General features: G+C 34.4%; 2 pseudogenes; one reads left to right on the plus strand and one right to left on the minus strand.

Annotated features, from left to right (window-relative positions):
* Nucleotides 1-1,831: 1,831 nt before the first annotated feature.
* Nucleotides 1,832-6,248, minus strand: LOC149549682 (DNA replication licensing factor MCM4-like; annotated as a pseudogene).
* Nucleotides 6,249-8,231: 1,983 nt separating this feature from the next.
* The window catches only part of LOC149549683 (cysteine-rich receptor-like protein kinase 19), a 40,945-nt pseudogene continuing 26,917 nt past the window's right edge, over nucleotides 8,232-22,259 (plus strand).

A 22,259-nucleotide genomic window follows, 5' to 3' on the forward strand; every position in this document is an offset into this window, starting at 1 on the left:
AAATCGAGGCACTAATTGTGCGTTCACCCGAGAAGACTCTTTGCTCAACTGAGTTAACTCCAAAATTAACTTTTATTATCTTTGCTTTATCTTTTTAATGCATATTAAATGAATCATTAAATAACTTTATTTAATTTTTTCACTTGACTTCTATTTTTAATATTTATTACTTTTAATCCCATGCGCACTTTATGAAACTAAAATAACATTATTATTTCCTCTTATTTTATCTTTTAATTTATTTCTTTATTTTTAACACATGCTCGCATCATGCAATCTTACAACTTTTAATAATTAATATATTTTCACTTTTTTTAATTTATTTTAGAAACTTAATTGATATAATATTTATTAATTCAAATAATAATATTTAGCATTTATTTAAAAATGAACTGTAAATATATTATTATTAAATTAAATTAATATTATAATGTTCTAAATTATCCTTAAACTTTTATCTCCAAATTTAATTCTTTTTATTTAATTAATTTCTCAATTAATTAAATATAATTAAATATTAAAATATCATAATAATTTTCTATTAAATTAAATCATTAATTAATCTTTTTAATAAGAATTAATTAATATAAAATACATCAAGGACTCATAAAGCAACATACGAAAACCCATCATAGAAAAATACATACTAAATCAAACAAAAGGGTTATAATCACGAAATAACATCATTTGATGCATTTGGAGGGTGCTTAACTCAGATACTTGTCCTAATTATCAATTAGGACAATTGGTTAAAGGGTTTAGGAATTGGACTTAAGAGTTTATCTCCCCTCTCTTACCATTGAGATAATGCGATAGGGTATGCTCATCCTGGCAATTCAGGGAAGTCGATACCCGGTACCTGCAACCTGCATAAAATCCACGCATGTAAAAACACAATATTCTAATCTAAACAGACAATGGCAGGAAGTGGTGCATCGTGTAGATCCCGACTAGCAGGTGACTACGACTCCCTTCCTTAACCACATCAGAAACACCATACATAAAGAAAACAAACACGCACACCATACACATGCAGTATGGGGTAAGTATCCATAAGAAAGAACATGTGATAATAAACCATCAATATCTGAAAACATTGTATAATCATCATGCATATATGAAATATAGAGTAAAAATCAACTGAATCTAAGACAATATCTGATAATCACCAAACAATACTACTAATCATTAAACATAAAATTAGCCTAAAAGAGTTCGACAAAAATAACAGAAATGCGAACTAGGGACAGGCACTACACTAATGATATTTAGCATTCTCAATTGTTGAAGTCACCACCATAGAATCATTACTACATCAATATTAGATTCTAATTTTTCCTCTTTATATTTAATTTAAAATATAGATTAAAATAAATTTCTCTTTTTATATTTAATTCTCTTTATATTTAGGTAACCACGTGAAACTAGAGGGAGAGGACAAACGCCATTGTGAACATTAAAATGAACTTTTTCCATTACATTGGTTGAAAAAAATACCTTTATAATTGCAATTACTTTTTCCTCACTCCAAAACTTGATAGAAAAAAACACCAATGATTCTCATAATTTATAATTATCATCCCCTTATTTGAGTAAGAATTATAAGATATCCATCATTACCTCGGTGGTTGTCTTTGTCATAGATAGTACACCCAGGCTTTGGATTCCTTCAATTTTCTAGATTTTTTTACAAGAGAAAGTACCCATCGATGTACTACAGAGCATGAAGCTCAGGGCATATTAAAACAGTTTGCCACAACACACTGACTGTAGTCTTATCAGATACTTCATTACTAATTATTATAGGGGCAATATCATCCTCAAAACTCTTTCAGGTCCTCTTCACATTTTCCCCATGAATTGTAACAAACCCCTCACTCACAAGGTTTCCAATTGCATTATGAATCTAAAATTGAACAACATAACTCATAATGTATTCATTTCCCCCAAGAAAATGAAGTTTTAAATAGCTTGAAATTTACCCACAACAAAGAGTTACTTACATCATTCGGGCTAACTTCCTTGGATCCCTATTTGTACATTTCTTCCATCAAGTGTGATTGCATTCATTCATATATGGTTACGTGCCATACCAACAATTTTCTCAACACTATTTAGGGTAGTATAAATAATGTTACCTTGGTAATACGGGTTGATGGTCCCCCTGCTTGCATCCTTTCCATGATAAGAATCCTTAGTGATGAAATAAGATTGGCTCGTCTCATTCTTTCATTGGCTGAGACTCCCATGTTTATGAGATCCATGTCAATGGTCCCTGTAACCATGACACTCAAATGCATTTAGTGGCTTCCAATTAACATAGTTCTTTCAAAGCTAACTAATTTTGTGATGATAATGCATTCAATATAGAACTAAATGAACTAACAATCCTCATTGCCAAAGATGCACAATGATTACCAGTTGAATGATCGGTGGTAGATTGTTGAAGTGCAACTTCAAGAAGCTGGAATGATTCTACCACATCACACATTTCAACCTGTAGAATTGGAATGTAAGATATCCTTTTATTTCCTCAATTTGGCTCTAAAACATTCAGGAATGTAACCCACTTTTGTCTACATAGGATTTTCTTACCCACTCAAAGAATCTGATGTGGGCGAGGGCTTCACTTATTCTTATTAAGCTTTCAATTTGGCATGGAGTCATTATGATAACCTATACAATTCATTCAAGAGAACAAGTTAACATAACATGAGAATTGCCCTGCATCTAGATGCATTCTTCAATAGAAGTATGAGATATACTGTTGCTTTTTTCATGTGTGTAACTTGTAAGCATACTATACAGAAATTGAATTTGAGAATATATTGAGCTAACCTTCTTGCTACTACCAAGGAAGTTTCCCTTCCTATGCATTTCAACATAACCATGGATTAGATCTTCTACTGCCTCATTAGATATCTTAGGATGTATATGTTTTCTTGCATAAGTGATATACAAAGTGAGAGTTGGGATGTCAAATGCATCCAACATTTGGTCCTAGAATCATAATGTAGTTCACATCAAAATATCAGGTCATTGGACACCCCATTAAGTACTACATAGTATTGACCAAATCAAAACTTACCTCTGGCTCATCATAATGTAATGCAACAAGATGCCTTGCAAGGTGCCTATACATTTGTTCATCAGCTTTCTCAAGCACTAGGTAGATCAAATCAAACCTCCATGCATTTTTTGTGATTCTTTTATACTTGAGTGACAACAAATAAATTCTCTAGCTTGAATTCTAAAACCAAACATGCTCCACCTAGAAAGTAATGTTGGAGGAAGTTGGATACTATCAATCACTGATAATCTAGGGTTGTAGCGTGAACCACTAGGATTGGAACAAGCTAAAACAGATGTTCTTTCATTCAGAGATGCTATGATCCTAGCCTTTGCAGTTGACATTGTTTGTTGTTCCATAACCTACTTCAAAGGAATGACCAGACATTGATATACAATTCAACCAACAGCATAGATTACGAAGTCAAGAAACCAGTAAAAGCACATAATTCGAAGAGATCGAAGAAAAATCACACCACATGTAACATGCTATGAGCATTGTCTGACATCTTGTCAAACTCGTCTATGCAACAAATACCCCTATCACTCATTACCAATGCTCCACTGTCTAGAACCTGTTGAGTTCAAAGAAATAAGCAGTTTATATAGAATAAAGTGGTAGGTAGAAGTAGGGGAGCAGGCATCCCAAAGAGCTCAATGATAAAAAAAAATGAATTAATAACTTACTATTTCACTAGTTTCAGGATCCTTTGATACATAAGTAGTCAAACCAACCGCAGAGCTTCCACAACCACTTGTATAAATGCCTAGAGGAGCCAACTTATGCACATACTAAAGTAGTTGAGACTTACTTGTACCTAGATCCCCAACAAGTAGGATGTTGATATCACCACAAAAATTAGCGCCTAAAGCTATTTTAACTGTAGTTCCCTCAAAAAGTTGTTTAAGAAGCATAATGGTTAACATATGGTTCAAAGAACATGCAACAAATTACCAATTAATCAAACATGAATGCAAAGAAAGATACCTAGCACAAGAGCCCTTTCTTTAGTCTTCTAGCTCCCAAATACTCAAAGCTAAGGACCTACTTAGCCTCTCATAGATATCAGGCATGCGAGATAGTTCTTTCAACTTCTCAATTTGGAAATTGGCAGTCAAAATTCAATTTTAGAGCTTGCAAAATTCATGTTATATACAAAAGGTAAAAAGTATGAGTTTATACCTTAGCTTCATAATTAGCTAGTGATATATCACCCTCTTGAAAAGAGGCAAAACTATCACTATTGGTATCATGTTACATTGGATCTTCGGCTTGCAATCTTGTCTTGTCTACCTTTTTCAGATGAAGGCAATCGATGTAGGTCTGCACTAGCAAATGATTTACAAATTAGAATTAGAAATCATAGAATACAGCATTAAGGTCCTCATTTCCAACTTAAATGGACTAAGATAGGCTTGAGAGCTTTGCTTTAAATAGAGATTTCACAATCCTTTGGTTTGGTCCCACTCTAACTGTCATAGCTCTAAAAATCCTAGTAACCTACAAAAAAAACCCAATGTCAACCTTCAAATGCTAACACTTGGCAATAAAAATGAGTGTAGAATTCATATATCATGTAATATCAAACACACCTCGATTTGATCACCAGGTTTGGCCGCATCAACAAGTTCTTTGTGCATTAGCAAGCTAACAGTGTGTAGGATTCCCCCCTCTTTAATGGCATCAGGCATTTCTTGGAGCCTTACAATCTACTTATCAGTAAACCTAACCACAAAGTAAAAGGATATAGTTGTCTTTAGAGTCTTTAAAATGCAACTTCAAATCATGCATAAACTAAAATCAACAAGTTCCTACCTGCATATGTTATGCATCAATGTCAAAGAATTCATAGCAGCACATTTTGGCCTTGCACAATGTGTAGGTTCATCAATCTGACTTGAGCATTTGAAGCATAAAATAGGATGTGAATACAAATCTAGCAAAAATGCTTTTAGACAACAAGTACCATTGTACGTAGTGAAGAAAAGATATGAGATTTTTTTTTAAAACATGAAATACATTTGACAAAATTCGGTAGAAGATTCTCATGGAATATAAGAATAAAATTTGGTGTGAAAGTTCTCATGTACGGTGTCCTATTAGTTCCAATTAAGGTTACAGAGAGCAGATCAATAGTGGCCGTGTCACAATAAGGAGTAAGATATTATTTGCAAAATCCTAGAATCTAAAAGCTTATGAGATCACTTTCATAAGCATGAATCTGTTTAAAGCCATAGATTCTCCACCATAGTTTATGCAAAATAGAATTGAGAAAAAAACATAACATACAATGAAGACACAATTAACTATTATATTAAGAGTTCAATTGTAATCCAATGAATTACCTCTATCAACAGGTATTGGTGTTGGAGCATATCCACAAACAAGGCACCTAAAGAATGCTTCTTTGATTTCTAGTATAATTGAGCTGCACTGAATTATCATTCCTTTGATTGAAACCATCTTCTCAATATCTAGATTTCAAAGACAACCAAACCCCCTTATTATATTTTTCAAATAGCATTGAACAATGAAGACGTAACTTTAAAAATCATTGCCTACCTGATGGATTCAGATCTTGCATGTTAACTGTATCTCTAAGATTGAATATTCTTGTCTGAATGCAATGGCAGTTATATGTAAGCCTGAGGCATATTTATGTGCATAAATAAGAAAAATTTGAAACAACAAAGTCATTAAATGAAATCATAGTAACTGACAAAACATATTTTTCCAAAAATACAATTCAATCAACTGTATGTGCTTCTCCCATAAAAGCTTGAGGTGAACAGCTACATCCATCAATACAATGTCAAAAATGGTGAGAACTTCAAGAGGATATATAACCATCTTGCCATAAACTTCTTCATCATATTCAAAGATGTTCATTGCATCAAGATTCAGTGAATCTCCTTCGACTTCCATTGTCTAAATGAGAAATCAACTAAATGAAGTGAATACAAAAGCAAATGTGCTCAACCAATAATTTGAAATGAGACTAGATGGTAACCATAAGAAGCCAACAGGGACAAATTTGAACCTATTCCAAGAGCCTCATGTATTTCCCCTCAAGGTTTGAAGGATCATCCCTAAAATTCCTCACAAAGCACTGAATTTCTTGATTGACATCTTGAACACTTATGTTTGTGCCCCAAACAAGCATAGGGGGGGTTGCCATCAAGGTCACCCTCGAAAGATTGGGGCATCTAATTATAATAGCCAAAAGAGGTAATTAATGTGTGTTTCAACAGAACATATTATACAAATTGAAAAGAAATGATTGACTCAATTGATAGGTAGTTCTCTGTCCAAAAGGTTTCTTGGTACAAGGCAATATCTTTAAAATAGGTTTCTTTAATGTAGAAGGCACCAAAAGTTGGTACATAGGCATCTGCTATGTGAATTCCTTGAGGAGGCAATTGCTTGGACAGTCAATGTGGACCACCCATTGAGGTTTGTAGAATAGAAGGGTTGTCTCATATGACCCATTTGACAGGACCCTGGGAATCTCCATGGTTGAACTGACCCAGAATCTAGTTGTGCAGGCTAACATACCATTAATATAGTTTTTAATGCTTCTCACTAGAAATAAAGCATGTTTTATTAGCCCATTATTTAGCTGGTTCACCTTTATTACTTCAAACAATCTAATCCAATGCTTATGACAGTAGAGTTCTATTTATTAGAGTATGATACATTTTCTATTTTGGTATGTCCAAGTTACATACTTCATATTCTTAATATATGGTACAATTTCTTTTTGTACTAATCTAGTTTTAATTGCTTTAAAAAAATTTAAATGACTATTTTTTGGAATTATCAAGTATAGATTAACCCAGACTCTGCCAAAGGCCATAAAGCATGAGGAATGGCAAGAGCAATGCTTGGTAACTAGGAAGAAGTTGCCAAGGATCTGCGTCTAGCATCAAGTCTTGATTATGATGAGGAAATTGCAATTGTTTTAAAGAAGATAACAAGGCATTTGCAATTTTTTTAGTTAAGGTAATGAACAATCTATATGCATAGTAACAAACATTTAGAGATGGTGAATGATAATCATTTGATATGTACACATAGGTTGAACCAAATGCACATAAAATTGAAGAGCATCACAGGAAATATGAGTGACTACGCAAGGAAAGGGATGATAGAAAGAAAGAACATGATAGGCAACATCGCCGAGTTGAAGCTCAAGTAATATAAAGTCTACACTATTATCCTTTTTTTTAACTTTCATAATGCATATAGCTAATAATTTCCCTAATTCATTTTAAGGCTGCATATGAACAAGCCAAGAAACAAGAACAATCTTCAACATGTAGGAAATAATGGCCCTAATTCATTTTCACTTCTATGCTCATTATGATAGTAATTGTATGATAGCTAAGCTAGCTTATTTTAGGTCCACAATTTGACAAATAAGAGAATTGGTAGGTCAAATAAATTTTTTTTAAAAATCTTTAAGTTTAATCCGACAAAGTTTCAAAATACAAACTTTTTATTGATCAGTATTACACACTATATTGTGTAGAAACTAATCAACTATCCAATGGGTATATTACTATTTTTTGTTAGTGAACTGGTAAATGTTTCGCTAATTATTGGTTCTTGTCAAACAGTGTGGCCAATATGTGGGTTGTCTTGTGGTTGTATGAGTGTGCCTCTTTTATAAGTACATGTATTGCTATTCTCTTTTGAACAAATCAACATTTGCAAAATAGTGTGTTATTTTCTTTCTTTTAGTAACATGTCTCTATTGATAGTCCTTCATGGATGGAAGACACTGAATTTATATGTCATACTCTGATAGATAGTTTAGGATAGTTGAGCTTATTGTGTATGCATTAATATTTATGTATATGTGAATATTTATTAATGCAAACCATACACAAAGAGTCTTTTCAGGCTATCTTTGTGTGCAGCTATGCAACTTTACACATCTAGAATTCATGACATGAATGACAATCTTCATCCATATAATGCTATTTTAAAATTTAGGACTTTGTCTTGTTATGTGTTGTGATATATAATTAATATTTGTCAAAATTGCAGGAAGAAGCTTGCACAGAGACTTTTGTTTGATAAAAGTGCAAATGATGATCATGAAAGAAGCATATTGACAAAGCTGAAGTAACAGTGTGGTGGTCAGTTTACTTCTAAAATGGAGGGAATGGTATGCTGCATCATACATAAATAAAAAACTCACTTTAATTCTTATCAATGAAGTTAATCTAATTGTAAATTGTGTAAAAATTTGTGTGCTTGTATGTAGGTCACAGATTTAACATTAGAAAAGGAGAACCAAGTACATTTTGACAATTATCTTAATGAAAATTCTCAAGCACATCCTGGCATAGACTTGACTATGACAGTTTTGATAACTGGGTTTTGGCCGAGTTACAAATCATTTGATCTTAACCTGCCAGCCGAAATGGTATGCCCATTTTGTATACAATATACCTTTTAAATTTGCCAATTTTTGAACCAGTTTAACATTTTGACCTTTGCTACTTAATGTAGGTAAGATGCATAGAGGTTTTCAAGCAATTCTATCAGACAAAGACAAAGCATAGAAAGCTTACATGGATATAATCTCTGGGTACTTGTAATATTAATGGGAAGTTTTACCCTAAGCCTATGGAACTTGTTGTTACTACTTACTAGGTAACAGCCTTTTTGGTTGATTACTGGCTGACAGTTAGATTCCTTGATTCATATAAAATGGCATTATAGGTCATTTCCTACTGATCATTATTGGGAATTTCTTCTTCCAGTTTCTAGTTAAGAATTAGTTGGTTAGGATAAGTTAAAGCAATAGTTAATGTCATTAATTGTTAATGACCATACATTAATAATTTGATTCATTTTCTACTTATGCTATCTGTTTAAAGGAAAACTAAAATTGATGTGTTATAGAAACCATAAATATGCAAAGTGAATACATCACATTTATCAGTATCAATTTCCTTGATATATCTAGAATTCACTTCTTTTTCCTTGTGTAACTTACTCTGTGGTTATGATATGCAGGCATCAACATTCTTGCTATTCAATGCATCTGAAAGGCTAGGTTACTTAGAAGTGAAGACTCAATTGAATTTGACCGATGAAGATATTGTCAGATTGCTACATTCTCTTTCATGTGTGAAACATAAAATTCTCAATAAAGAGCCAAATACAAAAGCTGTGGCACAAACAGATGTCTTCGAAGCCAATTTAAAATTTACTAATAAGATGAGGAGAATCAAGGTATGAACTTCGATATAAAAAATTTTATGCTATTTTACCTATCTATTTTTAACAAAAATTAATGCATGTGGAGATCACATGGGAATTGGTTTCTACCTAATCACAAATTCCACTCCCACTAGTGGATGAGAAAAAAAAGGTGATTGAGGGTGTGGATAAAGATAGACATTATGCAATTCTAATCACTAAATTACGAGTTAGCTAAAGATCAATGCTAATATGTTTTCCCATGAATCTTTTTCCAGGGTGTTGCTACTCTAACTCCTAGACTGATTTAACTTCATTTTAAAGTATTGGCATTTACTCCTAGACTGATTTAACTTCATTTTAAAGTACTGGCTCTGAATTTGTATTGATTAGACGTCATTTTAGAGTAGTAAAGTTGTAATATGGATAATATGTTAACAAAAGGTAATCAATGCCAATGGTAGTCACGTGGTGTTAAAGAAATCAGGAACATCTTAGAGGAGACTTGGAATATTGTATTGGCTATGTCATTTGTGGTTCTTTTGATAAGGTGTTAAATTGTTGATAGAAGCAACAAAAGTACTTCGTCCTAGAAAAATAGGTATTGAAGCTCCACTTCTTGTCCTCCAAATGATCAAAGCTTTTAAAATGGATAATATAGTAATCAAAGTTGATTGAATGGTATTTACCTTGCATTAAAAAAATTGGCAATATTTGAATAGGAAAATCTGGAGCATCATGAAGGAGGCTTGGTCACATCCTAGATATCATTTTGAAATTTACCATACAACATTGTTTAAGAGCATCACTATGTTTGTTCATCAGTCACCCACTATTACTTTCTTTGTTCACTCTTTACAAGAAATGAATTTGTGAATAAAGGGATTTTTTTACTAAGTGAATACTAACAATGATGATGCTTGAACACATAATGTTGTTCAAAATTTGCAAGTGTATGGTTGTTGTATCAAGACTGAGGAAATTGTGATGAATTTGGGTTTGGAGCCTCAAGAGGAGGGCATTAATCAAGCTCCTCTTTGGCTCCATCTATATTAGATGTGGAAACTTGACTAAGTGTCAAAAAACTCAACTTGTTCAGACCTGAAGTGATATTTGTTTTACTCAACTCTTATCAATACTCATCCAACTTCATGGGCTTGTCCTAACTATTACCTTTGACTTGAGATCAGCTTTAAACTAATTGATCTCGATTCTCAACTGGATACCTTTGAGTTGACATCAAATTTGAACTAATTGATCTCAACTAAATACCTTCCACCAGGGCCTTGACTTGCTCAAGATTACCATCTGACGGCCCTTGAAACTTCAAAATGTTTCCAAGCTACAACTAAAACTAATAGAGTACACATTGTGAAAGCCAAAACAGAGGGTCCTCATTTGCGTTGGGATGAAGGTGTGAAAAGGTCACAATGGTACTGAAGCAAAATTTCAATCAAAGAATAAAAAGTAAAAACTTAGTATCTACTAGATGTGTACTCAAAGGCTTTCATTTCATTTAGGAATGTTGTGTCACTATTCACCCTATTGCAAGCATGTGCACATGAGGATGAAATGAAAAGTTCCACCCATGAAAAATGATTATGGTGGTAAGGACAATGAGGACAGTGCCATGAAGCAAAAATAGTTATGAAGGTGTGAAAAGGTCACAATGGTACTGAAGCAAAATTTCAATCAAAGAATAAAAAGTTAAAACTTAGTATCTACTAGATGTGTAATCCAAGGCTTTTATTTTGTTGAGGAATGTTGTGTCACTGTTCACCTTGGTGCAAGCAGGTGCGCATGAGGATGAAATGAAAAGTAAGCTCCACCCTTAAAAAATGATTATGCTAGTAAGGACAGTGAGGACAGTGCCATGGACATTTATATGCAGCCTGAAAATGGTGTTATTGAAGGTTGGTTTTGCAAGCATTTAACTTGAGGAACACAAACAAGGTTTAGAGCTTAATGTGCTTGTTTTATTAGCTCCAATGAAAATGGTTCTAATGATATTTCTAGTATTCATGTTCCCTCTTCATGAGAATAAGCTCACTTTGATGGTTGTTTATGATAACACATTACAAATGATTAAAGGAAATGACTATGCAATGAATCAAAACATGTACAGCTAAATGATATGGCAAAATATGAGTTTATTGTTTACTGCTAAGACTGAAAAGAGAGATTATAGACCTATTATCAGTCACAAATCAAACTATAACAATTCAATCCATAGGTTTTAATGCCATATAATCAACATGTATGACATCCAGATGTTAGCTAGCTATTGTAGGCTTATGTAGACCACTTTGGGACTAGTAAATGACCACTTTAAGTTATGATATGAAGTATGATCTGTAACAGAAAGAATGATATTAGCCTACACGGGTTTGATATGCAATTGCCAACCATCATATTCAGTGCCATGAATCTAATATGCACTTTCAGCCACTATATCCCTTTAAATATGGTAAGTTTGAATGACACCAAATTTTTCTTTGCTTCAAGTGACTTGGAGGGGTGACTTAGTGAGCTGACTCGGCGAGCTAACATGGCGAGCGAACTTAAAGAGTCAACTTGGTGAGGCAACTTGGTGAGCATACTTGAACAGTTGACTCGGTGAGTCGACTTTGGGAATAGACCTAGCAAGCCGACATTGTCAGCGGCCTTAAAGAGGCAACTTGGTGGGGTAGATTGGCGAGGCTACGTAGAGAGCCCCACTTGGTGAGACAAGATGGTGAGTCAACTTGGTGAGATGACTTGGAGAGCTAACTTGGTGAGCATACTTAAGGAGTCAACTCGTTGAGGTAACTCAGCGAGGTGACTTGATGAGTGAACTCAGAGTCAACTTGGTGAACGTATACTTGAACAATTGACTTGTTGACATGACTTGGTGGGGTGACCTGGCGAGCCCACATGGAAAGCGTACTTGAACAGTCAACTTGGTGAGCCAAACAAGTGATTTGACATGGTGAGTGGGCTTAGAGAAGCAACTCAATGGGGCAACTTGGCAAGCACACATAACGAGCCAACTTGTCGAGGTAAGGTGGTAAAACCACTGGGTAAGCCAACTTGGTCAGCTGACTTAAAGAGTCAACTCGTTCAGGTGACTGGGTGGAGGTGACTTGGTGAGTTGACTTAGGGGGTGGACTTGGTAAGTGAACATAAAGAGTTGACTTGGTGAGCATACTTGAATTATCGGCTTGGTGAGCTGACTAGGGGAGTCCACTTGGCGAGCTAACATGGCGAGTTGACTTAAAGTGGCGAGTTGGTGAGAAAAGTGGGGGTGACTTGGTGAGCTAACCTAGAGAGTTGGCTTAGGGGATGGACTTGGTGAGCGAACTTAGAGAGTCAACTTGGTGAGTGTACTTCAATTGTCAGCTTGGCGAGCTAACTTGGGGAGTCGGCTTGATGATCTAACATGGTGAGTGGGCTTAAAGTGGCAACTTGGTGGGGCAAGTTGGTGAGTGAGATGACTTGGTGAGAAAACTCGATGAGTGGACCTAAAGATTGACCTTGATGAGGTACTTTGGTGGGGTGACTTGATGATTAAACTCAAAGAGTCAACTTGGCAAGCATACTTGAACAATCGACTTAGTGGGGCAAGTTGGTGAGCCAACTTAGCAAGTCCAATCAATCAAGAGGAAATAGTTGAAAGAGTGACACAATTTTTAGATGATCATATGAAATGAAATGGGCATGCGAGTAGAAAGAAACTAGAAAGACATTGTGTACAAATGAAGGCATGAAATGGATGGTTTCAGAGCACTCAGCACAAACACTCAACATTTAGTACATATCATCATTTGAGATCAAATGGGTGTATGGGATTATATGCATAGTGAATAATAAAGGAGGGAATTGAACCCTCACTGAGGTTCACAGTTGTTGAGGTCCACTTTAGCAATGGCCCTTCCTGTGAAATTGCCGTCTTAGACCTTTCTAATGAGATAATGTGTTATGAGCTCTTCATCAGTGGGATGGAATGTGAATCCAGGAGGCAGTTGTGCATCACCCATATGGGTGATGCACAACTACCTCCTGGATTCACATTCCATCCCACTGATGAAGAGCTCATAATGGGTGATGCACAACTGCCTCCTGGATTCACATTCCATCCCACTGATGAAGAGCTCATAACACATTATCTCATTAGAAAGGTCTTAGACGGCAATTTCACAGGAAGGGCCATTGCTAAAGTGGACCTCAATAACTGTGAGCCACAAAAAAAATTTGACTAAGCATTGGTCAAAATTTCACTAGTAGTTTTATAAAATGCCATGTAGTTTTCTACCAAGCATTGGTAAAAATTTTGACCAATGCCATGTAGTTTTCTACCTAGCATTGGTTGAAATTTTGACCAATACCCTGTATTTTTCTACCAAGCATTGGTCAAAATTGTAACCAATGAATTGGTGATTTCTACCAAGCATTGGTCGAAAGTTTGACCAATGAATGGCAAAAAATGCGCTAACAATCCCAACATTTTTCAACCACTGTATTGGTCCAAAATTTGAGCAACCTACTGGTTGGTCAAAATATTGACCAAAAAATTTTTGACCAATACCCTGTACTTTTCCACCAAGCATTGGTAAAAATTTTGACCAATGCCATGTAGTTTTCTACCTACCATTGGTTGAAATTTTGACCAATACCCTGTATTTTTCTACCAAGCATTGGTCAAAATTGTAACCAATGAATTGGTGATTTCTACCAAGCATTGGTCGAAAGTTTGACCAATGAATGGCAGAAAATGCGCTAACAATCCCAACATTTTTCAACCACTGTATTGGTCCAAAATTTGACCAACCTACTGGTTGGTCAAAATATTGACCAAAAAATTTTTGACCAATACCCTGTACTTTTCCACCAAGCATTGGTCGAAATTTCAACCAATGCCCTAAAGATTTCTACCAAGCATTGGTCGAAAGTTCAACCAATGAATGGAAGAAAATGTGGTCATAATTTCAACTTTTTTCGACCAATGTATTGGTCAAAATTTTGACCAACTAGTAGGTTGATCTAATTTTCAATTGGAAAATTTTTGACCAATGTGTTGGTCGAATTTGGTTGAAGTTTGGTCAGAAATTGGGTCAAAATTTTGACCAATAAAGGTCAAAAAATGAGCCCAAATGTACTAGTGAATCCTTATTCTAAGTGAATATATCAATCATTATGTATATTTTTTTATGGGTGAAATGGGCCTCTACTCATTCAATTAAATGTTCATAATATTGGAGTCATGTATGAAATGGAGCAACACGTTCAATTGAAATTTAATAACCATTGGAAAAAGAGGAGGTCATTACAATTATCATACCAAACTAATCTTGAAGGAGAATAGAGAGGACTACAATGTGAAATACAAAAGATGATTAGCTATGTGAATGAGGAAAAGTAGTTACAACAATAATTCAAAGCGATTTGAGCATCATGTAATAGCATTAGATTCACCAATTTCAACCTTGAGACATCCCAAAATCTACTAAACTATAAAGATTTTCCACTAAAAAATACTGTGTACATATATATTATTTTTTGTGGTCACTTGATGGTGGATAGATTGTTTGAGTGTATGAAAATGAAATGCCCCAACCTCCTTATATAATAGTTTTCAAGATTGAAAAAAAAGTAGGTCAACCATAGAGAAAAAGAGAATAATTGAAAGACTCAAGATACTTTAGGCTTAGGGATCCAAATCCCTTAGGGAAGAGGTTTACCTATTCTAGAGGAGGCCCCAAAAAAATGGATCCTTGAGGTCTTGGAGAAGGTGCAAATAGATTCGGGAAATAATAAGACCATTGGAAGATATGGCCAAAAGAAATATATTCAAAGCTATTAAAGTTATATAGTTTTTTTTTTCATACCATAAGCTTACCAAAAAATCCAAAATTAGGGTTACTTATCCACATGCCATGCTAAAACCAATTAAATTTGTTTCATTCTACTAGATTTCCTATCATTTTATAGGTGTTTGAATTAAAACTCTATGATATACGAAGAAATCTCATAACCCATATAGGCCATAGTCATTAGGCCTATAATTTGATGGTCATACTAGTTGTTTGTGCACTTTTCAACCATCTATGATAGGCTAAAAAGTTTTTATCTACCTTAGGGATTGATGGGCTAAAGCTTTATCAAACTATCAATATGATAAATAAATATATCTTTAAACTATCAATATTTGTCATAAACAACTTAGTATTTTATTTAATAATATATATTAATGTGATTTTATAATATGTATAATATATATGTATGATAAATATATATAATTTTATATTATATATGCTTCTAATTTAATAGTTATAGATTTTTATTTATATATATAGTATTAAAAAAACTTTTTAAAATAACATACATGAAAACTTTATTTTTTATTTTAATTTTATATATACATATATAACTAATTTATATTTATAAATTATTTATAAAGATACTTTCATATATTACTAATTAATATTAATTATTATAAAATATTTGAAATAAAAAATAATTTGTTAATTTATTTATTTTAAATGGCAATCGATTCTTTTTTAAAACATAAAGTGAAAGGTACTAAAATAAGTCACCCATCACTAAAAAATCATATGACAAGTAGGAGTGGTTGTCAAATTATAGTCCTAATGGTAAATACAAGAATCTAGATTTTAAGCGAATATATCAGTCACACTGTATATATTTTTATGGGTGAAATGGGTCTCTACTCATTCAATTAAAAGTCCATAATATTGGAGTCATGTACAAAATGGACCAACACATTCAATTCAAATTTAATAACCATTGGAAAAATAGGAGGTCATTACGATTATCATATCAAACTGATATTGAAGGAGAATAGAGAGGACTACAATGTGAAATACAAAAGATGATTAGCGATGTGAATGAGGAAAACTAGTTACCACAATAATTCAAGGAAATTTGAGTATCATGTAATAGCTTTAGATTCACCAATTTCAACCCTGAGACATTCCAAAATCTACTAAAATGTAAAGATTTTCCATTAAAAATTAGTTTGTATGTATATATTATTTTTCATGGTCACTAGATGGTGGATAGATTGTTTGAGTGTATGAAAGCAAAATGGCCCAACCTCCTTATATACTAGTTTTCAAGATTGACAAAAAAAGTAGGTCGACCACAAAGCAAAAGAAAATAATTGAAAGACTAAAGATACTTTAAGCTTATGGATCCAAATCCCTCAAGGAAGAGGTTTACCTATTCCAAAGGAGGCCCCCAAGAAATGGATCCCTAAGGTCTTGGAGGAGGTGTAGATAGATTTGGGAAATAATAAGACCATCGAAAGATATGACCAAAAAGAAAAAGAAAATAATTGAAAGACTAAAGATACTTTAGGCTTATGGATCCAAATCCCTCAAGGAAGAGGTTTACCTATTCCAAAGGAGGCCCCCAAAAATGGATCCCTAAGGTCTTGGAGGAGGTGTAGATAGATTTGGGAAATAATAAGACCATCAAAAGATATGACCAAAAATAGCACCTAAAAGGCCATGCCAAAAAAAGATAGATATATATTTGAGAGAGAGAGAGAGAGAGAGAGAGAGAGAGAGAGAGAGATCACTAAGGACAAAGCTAGAAGGTCTCAAAATGCAGTGCTTCCATTTTAAGATGATATAGTTAATAAGTTCCCTTAGATTCATATGATTAATTTCAGGGGCACTCCTACTCATTGTATGTTTTATATAGATATTAGATATTTGGAATCTCCTCAAGTCTTTTTAGCTCTTGTTTAAGATCTTTCTAACCTAGTGGAGAAACTCTCTACCATGCCATATCACACTATTCCATAATAAATTGGGTGATGGTTGGAATAAGTCTATTGATTTAGTGCCTCCTTCCCTACTATGGTGGTTCTAGATCCCTGGGATGTTGTTGCCTCTTCTATTGTCCTAGTGTCTGTGATGAAGTACACTCTAATACCACTTGATGAAGGGCCACACCACCCTTACCAACTCATAATCAAGAATACAACAATATGGAGACCAAGAGAAGTAAAAATGCTTCACAAAGCGCACTTTTATTATATTTGAAAATCCTTACAATATTCTTCAAATAAGAAAACTCCAAATTGTTACAATAGAAACATCCAAGATCTCAACTTGTGCTTGCAAGCCACCAAGCAACCTCCTTGTTTCTAAACCACAACCACTAGCTCTTCTGACAAACTTGCAACTCCACCACAATCCTGTTGTAAATTGCCTCACATTCGGTGCTCTATCCATAGACTTAGGAAAAATCACTCATATGCTTCCTCCTTCTCTCCAAGATTCTACTAAGAAGAGATCACACATTGAAGCTTCCAAGGCTTCCCAAGCTTTCAAATGTTGATTAGAAATGCTCATATGCCTTGCTTATATAGGCACTTACCACCCAAGTCGTTGCAGTTCTACCTTTAAACAAACATTTAATTCCTACCAAAATACAACGAAGCACCCAAAAAATATTAAATAAAAAATATTTAATTCCCACCTAAATACAATTAAGCACCACCACATGACTCAAAAAATATTAAATACATGAAATATCGACAACCTTCTAGAATTTCACCTACACAATATCCACAACCTTCTAGAATTCCACTTACACACCTTGATAAATGGAATGACAACTATTTTATTTAAATTTCTATCTACGCCACCTATGCACCTTGAAAATAGAAATTCCTCCTTTTCCTTTTCTCCTTTCTCCCCTCTTTTTTATTTTTTATTATTTTTCCTCTAATTTTTGTCACTTTCTCTCTCCTCCAATTTTTTAATTTTATTTTTATTTTTATTTTTTAAATAAACTTCCCCCATGCAAGATGCTCCCGCATCAATTTCCTATGGCTTGTGTGATTCTCCTCTTACATTTGTTACTTCTCATACTTGATCTTCTATGCAAGATGATTCTCCCTCTTTTCTTGGATGAAGTCTCTTTAGTTCATTTTAAAGGTGTCTCCTTCCTTGCTCCTAAGATTCAACTCATGCCAGTGGTGCATTTTTTGAAAGTCTCAACTTCTCAAGTGGTTGCTTTGGGGTGAGTTTAGATTTTAATTCATATTTAAGTTGATATGTTAAGGACACTTTGTTTCTTTTATGTTGGTTCCTCTTTATTTGAATAATGTTGGTAGCTAGATTTAATTACGGAATGGTTGTCTTGCTAATTTATTAAGTTTCTTGTCTTGATCTTCAATTTTTTCTATAATGATTCAGATTACCTCTTCATAACCTTTTTTCTATAGTTTGGAATCAATTCATCGTATCTTAATCAAATGCTATATAATTTCTTAGACTATTTCATCTGTACATATTTTGAGCTAAAATTAGATTTTTGAAGTGTTGAGCTTTTGAAATGACACTCTCCATAGCAAATAAAAATGAAATAAAATGAATATGAGATCTTTAGTTGTGGGGTTGCAATAGAATATAAGAATACAATATGATTTGCATCCAAAAGAAAAAAAAAATTAAGGAGTTTCTTTCAAAAAAAATCCCATGGACTTATTTTATGATTTATTTTTACAATGAAGATAAAATCATTTAGACTTTTCCATTATGACAAAATGCATCTCCTAGATCTCTTCTATAGAAGTTGGTGAAATTAAAAATAAATATGAATTTTAAAAAGAACCATATATTTTTTTCCACAATTCTCCTTCCTCTTTCTCTCCATCATTATCGTCTTCACTAATACCCATCTATACTCGTGCAACATAAAAAAGTGTGTTTTAAACAGCAATCATTACAAAAATAGAAGTGAAATAGAGAGAAATATTAGTGTGGTGGTTAGTTATATTGTCCACACACATTCTCCACAAGGGGTTTCAACACTACATATAATCTATGTTTTAGAAATATATCATCTCATAAAAAAGAACATTAATATAATGGATGAACAAAAAAAAAATTGTTACAAACTATAATTTTCGCAAAATTTTATTTCAAATAACATGACCATAAAATAATCTCTTTGTATGGAATTTTAATTTGATTTTCTAAAAAGAAACTTAAATTACCCCCTTTTTCTTTTGAAAATAAGGTGAAAAAAGTCATATAACAGAATCTTAATGAAGAAACATTCAAAACCTTTTTTCATTAAAGCATAACTTAATTTTTTTCCTAAAAGAATTTGAATATGGTCCCCACTCCTATTCCCGCTTGAAAACCTGTTTCTCCTGCTTGAAAATTTGGTTCTCCCACTCATGGCGCTTTTGCTTCTTTAGCAGTTGGTTACGTTGAGGTCTCTGCTCCTGTCGGTCATTTGGGTGGTGGAGTTGTTTGTGGAGGACGGTCTATGGTTGGGGATGGGGCTCTTTCAAGGCTTGAAAAGGCTTCTGCTCCCATTCATAAACCTTGTTCTTCTACTCCTACTCCCATTCACAATCTTGGACCTTCTACTCATGGCATCCCTCCTTTTGTGTTTGGTTCTCCTATCGGTCGCATGGGTGGAGGTGTTGTTATTACCAGTGATGATGGGCTTCATTTGGCCTCTTCTGCGAGTGGGGTTAGGGCTTCTTCTGCCCCTCACTCGGCTGTTGGGTCTCCTCCTTATTCGGGGGGGAGGACTTTTGTATATGTGGCTGCCTTCAAAGCCAGATTACATGGTGCTCTCCCTCATGTTGGCTTACATTGTGCTCTCCCTCATGCCGCTTCAACTGGGCCCCCTCTTGTGTCACTTGTAAGGGCTTTAAAACCCATTAAGGTTTCACTTGATCCAGAATCTGTTGAAGATATTTTTCATACGGTAGAAGAGCTTTCCTCACTTGCTACCATATTTCACTTCTGAGGTTACTAGCCCTCTCTTGCTAATCTACATGTCTGGATCTCCAAGAAATGGATGCCACTTATAGAAAATAATATCCACATCTTCTCGTGTGCAAAAGGTTTTTATATAGCTAAGTTTCAAAGTTTTGATGACAGGAAGATTATTTTGTGTAACAATAATTTTTCTTTGCAGGGCAGATTTCATCTTATGGCCAAACCATGGCACATGGATTTTGATCCACTCTCAGAATCCTTTAATAAGTTCCCTATCTAGGTCTGGCTTCCTAATCTTCTAATTCATCTTTGGCAGGATTTTCTTTTTGAAACTATTGGTAATGCTATTTGTGATTTCTTATATGTGGATGCTGACACTTCGAATATTCTCCATTTGAGCTGTGCACGCTTTCTTGTTGACTTGGATGTTTCTAAGGGCCTTCCTAAGGTGATTTTCTTGGATTCCCCGAGGGGTTCTTGGACACAAATGTTGGATTTTGAGGGTATCCCTTTTCGTTGCAGGAACTACCTCTTGACGAGGCACATTGCTGCCCATTGTACTACTAGGAAATCCAAGTCTAGGTGACCACCTTCTTGGTGGTTTGGGGCCTCCTCTGAGCACTACATGGTGAAACTATCCTGAGCTACTCCTGTGGATTCTAAGGCTGAGGCTAGCATCCATTCTGAGCTGGTGGTTGAGGTGGATGATTTGGTGAATTCCTTGGATGCTCCTGCGGATGCTGTGGCTATGGATTGCATTCTTTCCACGCCAGTGGTTGAGGAGGATGCTTTGGTCTCTTCCCCTATTTTGGATGATCCCCCTAGGGGCCATATGTCATCTAATTCTCACAGGAAGTTTTTTGTGGCTTTTCTGTCCCCTGGGTTCCTCGGATCTTTGTCTTCTGAGGATTAGGTTGCTGAGGTAGCAAAGTTTGAGGATGGTTGGATTGCGGTTAAAAGGAAGAAGACTAAGTCTTCTACTCCCCCTTTAGATATGATCCTTCGGTCGCATAAGGATAACTTCAAATCAAAAGGAAAATCTTTTGTTCCCTTATGCTGACTGGTTTTTTAGTGATGGTGAATTGGCCGAGTTTCTAGTTTGCTGGAAACTGGTTTGGGAGGTTTGTTAGATTGTTGTTCCTATCTATTGACTTTCCAGGTTCCAATGTTCTTTTGGTTGATTTTTCTCATCACATATGTTGGTCTCAAGTCCCTGTAAAACCTAGTTTAGGTGTTTTGTTGGTTTTAGGTCCTCTTAAAACCTAGGTGTGCTTAATGGTTTATCTTTCTTTTTGATGTAAAGGGTTTTGGGACCCCTTCAAAACTTGCTTTTACCTTAATCTAAAACTTAAAATTTTTCCAAGTTTTGCTCCAAATAATATGGGAATAGTAACTCAATAAGTTAGAACTCTACAATCAAATCAAGTGCATAATGGGAATAGTAACTCAATAAGTTAGAATTCTACAATCAAATCAAGTGTATAAGACTCTTTCATTAAAAATAACTTATGAATCTCCTTCTTTTATCAAGTCAACTTAATGAAAGAAACCAATTGGATTAGTGAGTTCTCTAACTTGATCAATTGGTTATTACACTAAATCTATATAAAGACCTTCCTTTCTCTATACCACTGGTGGAATTGGAACAATAAGCTATAGTTTTCCAATGGTTTACACGTCCTTCAAATATAGACATCACATCGATGGGAGGTCTATTGGTCATGACTTTGAGGAAAGGGAGAACTACACAACCCTATATGGAACCACACATCACTATAAGAGTCATTCATTTGGGCCACAGATCACTTTAATGTCATCTTAATGGTATGAGCATAGTTTAAATTATCATTGAAAAGTGTCAGATATCTCTTCCTCTCACAAGAAGTTTCTCAAAATGATAATAATATATTTTTCTCACTGAAATTTTCTATCGAAGAGTTTTCAACTTCTTACTAAGAACTTGGCCCTGTCTTTACCATTTCTTGTCAACCTCTCGCAGTAACTAGTAGACTTCTTGGGGGTGGAAGTAGTGAAACTATGATGCCTAGAAATTTTCTTATTTTATTTCCAATTTTGTTTTTATGAGTGTTTGGAGGAGAGGTGAAGGTTTTTCGAGGAGAGAAGCAATATTTGATGACCTTATAGATTAATTGCAAGCATATTTGAATTTCCTTTCAAGAAAATTTGAATTCACACGTACATCATGGAGGACTACTAGG

The sequence above is a fragment of the Cupressus sempervirens genome, chromosome 7, assembly GCF_028749045.1.
Source record: "Cupressus sempervirens isolate cs-2001-9-10 chromosome 7, ASM2874904v1, whole genome shotgun sequence".
Lineage (NCBI taxonomy): Eukaryota > Viridiplantae > Streptophyta > Pinopsida > Cupressales > Cupressaceae > Cupressus > Cupressus sempervirens.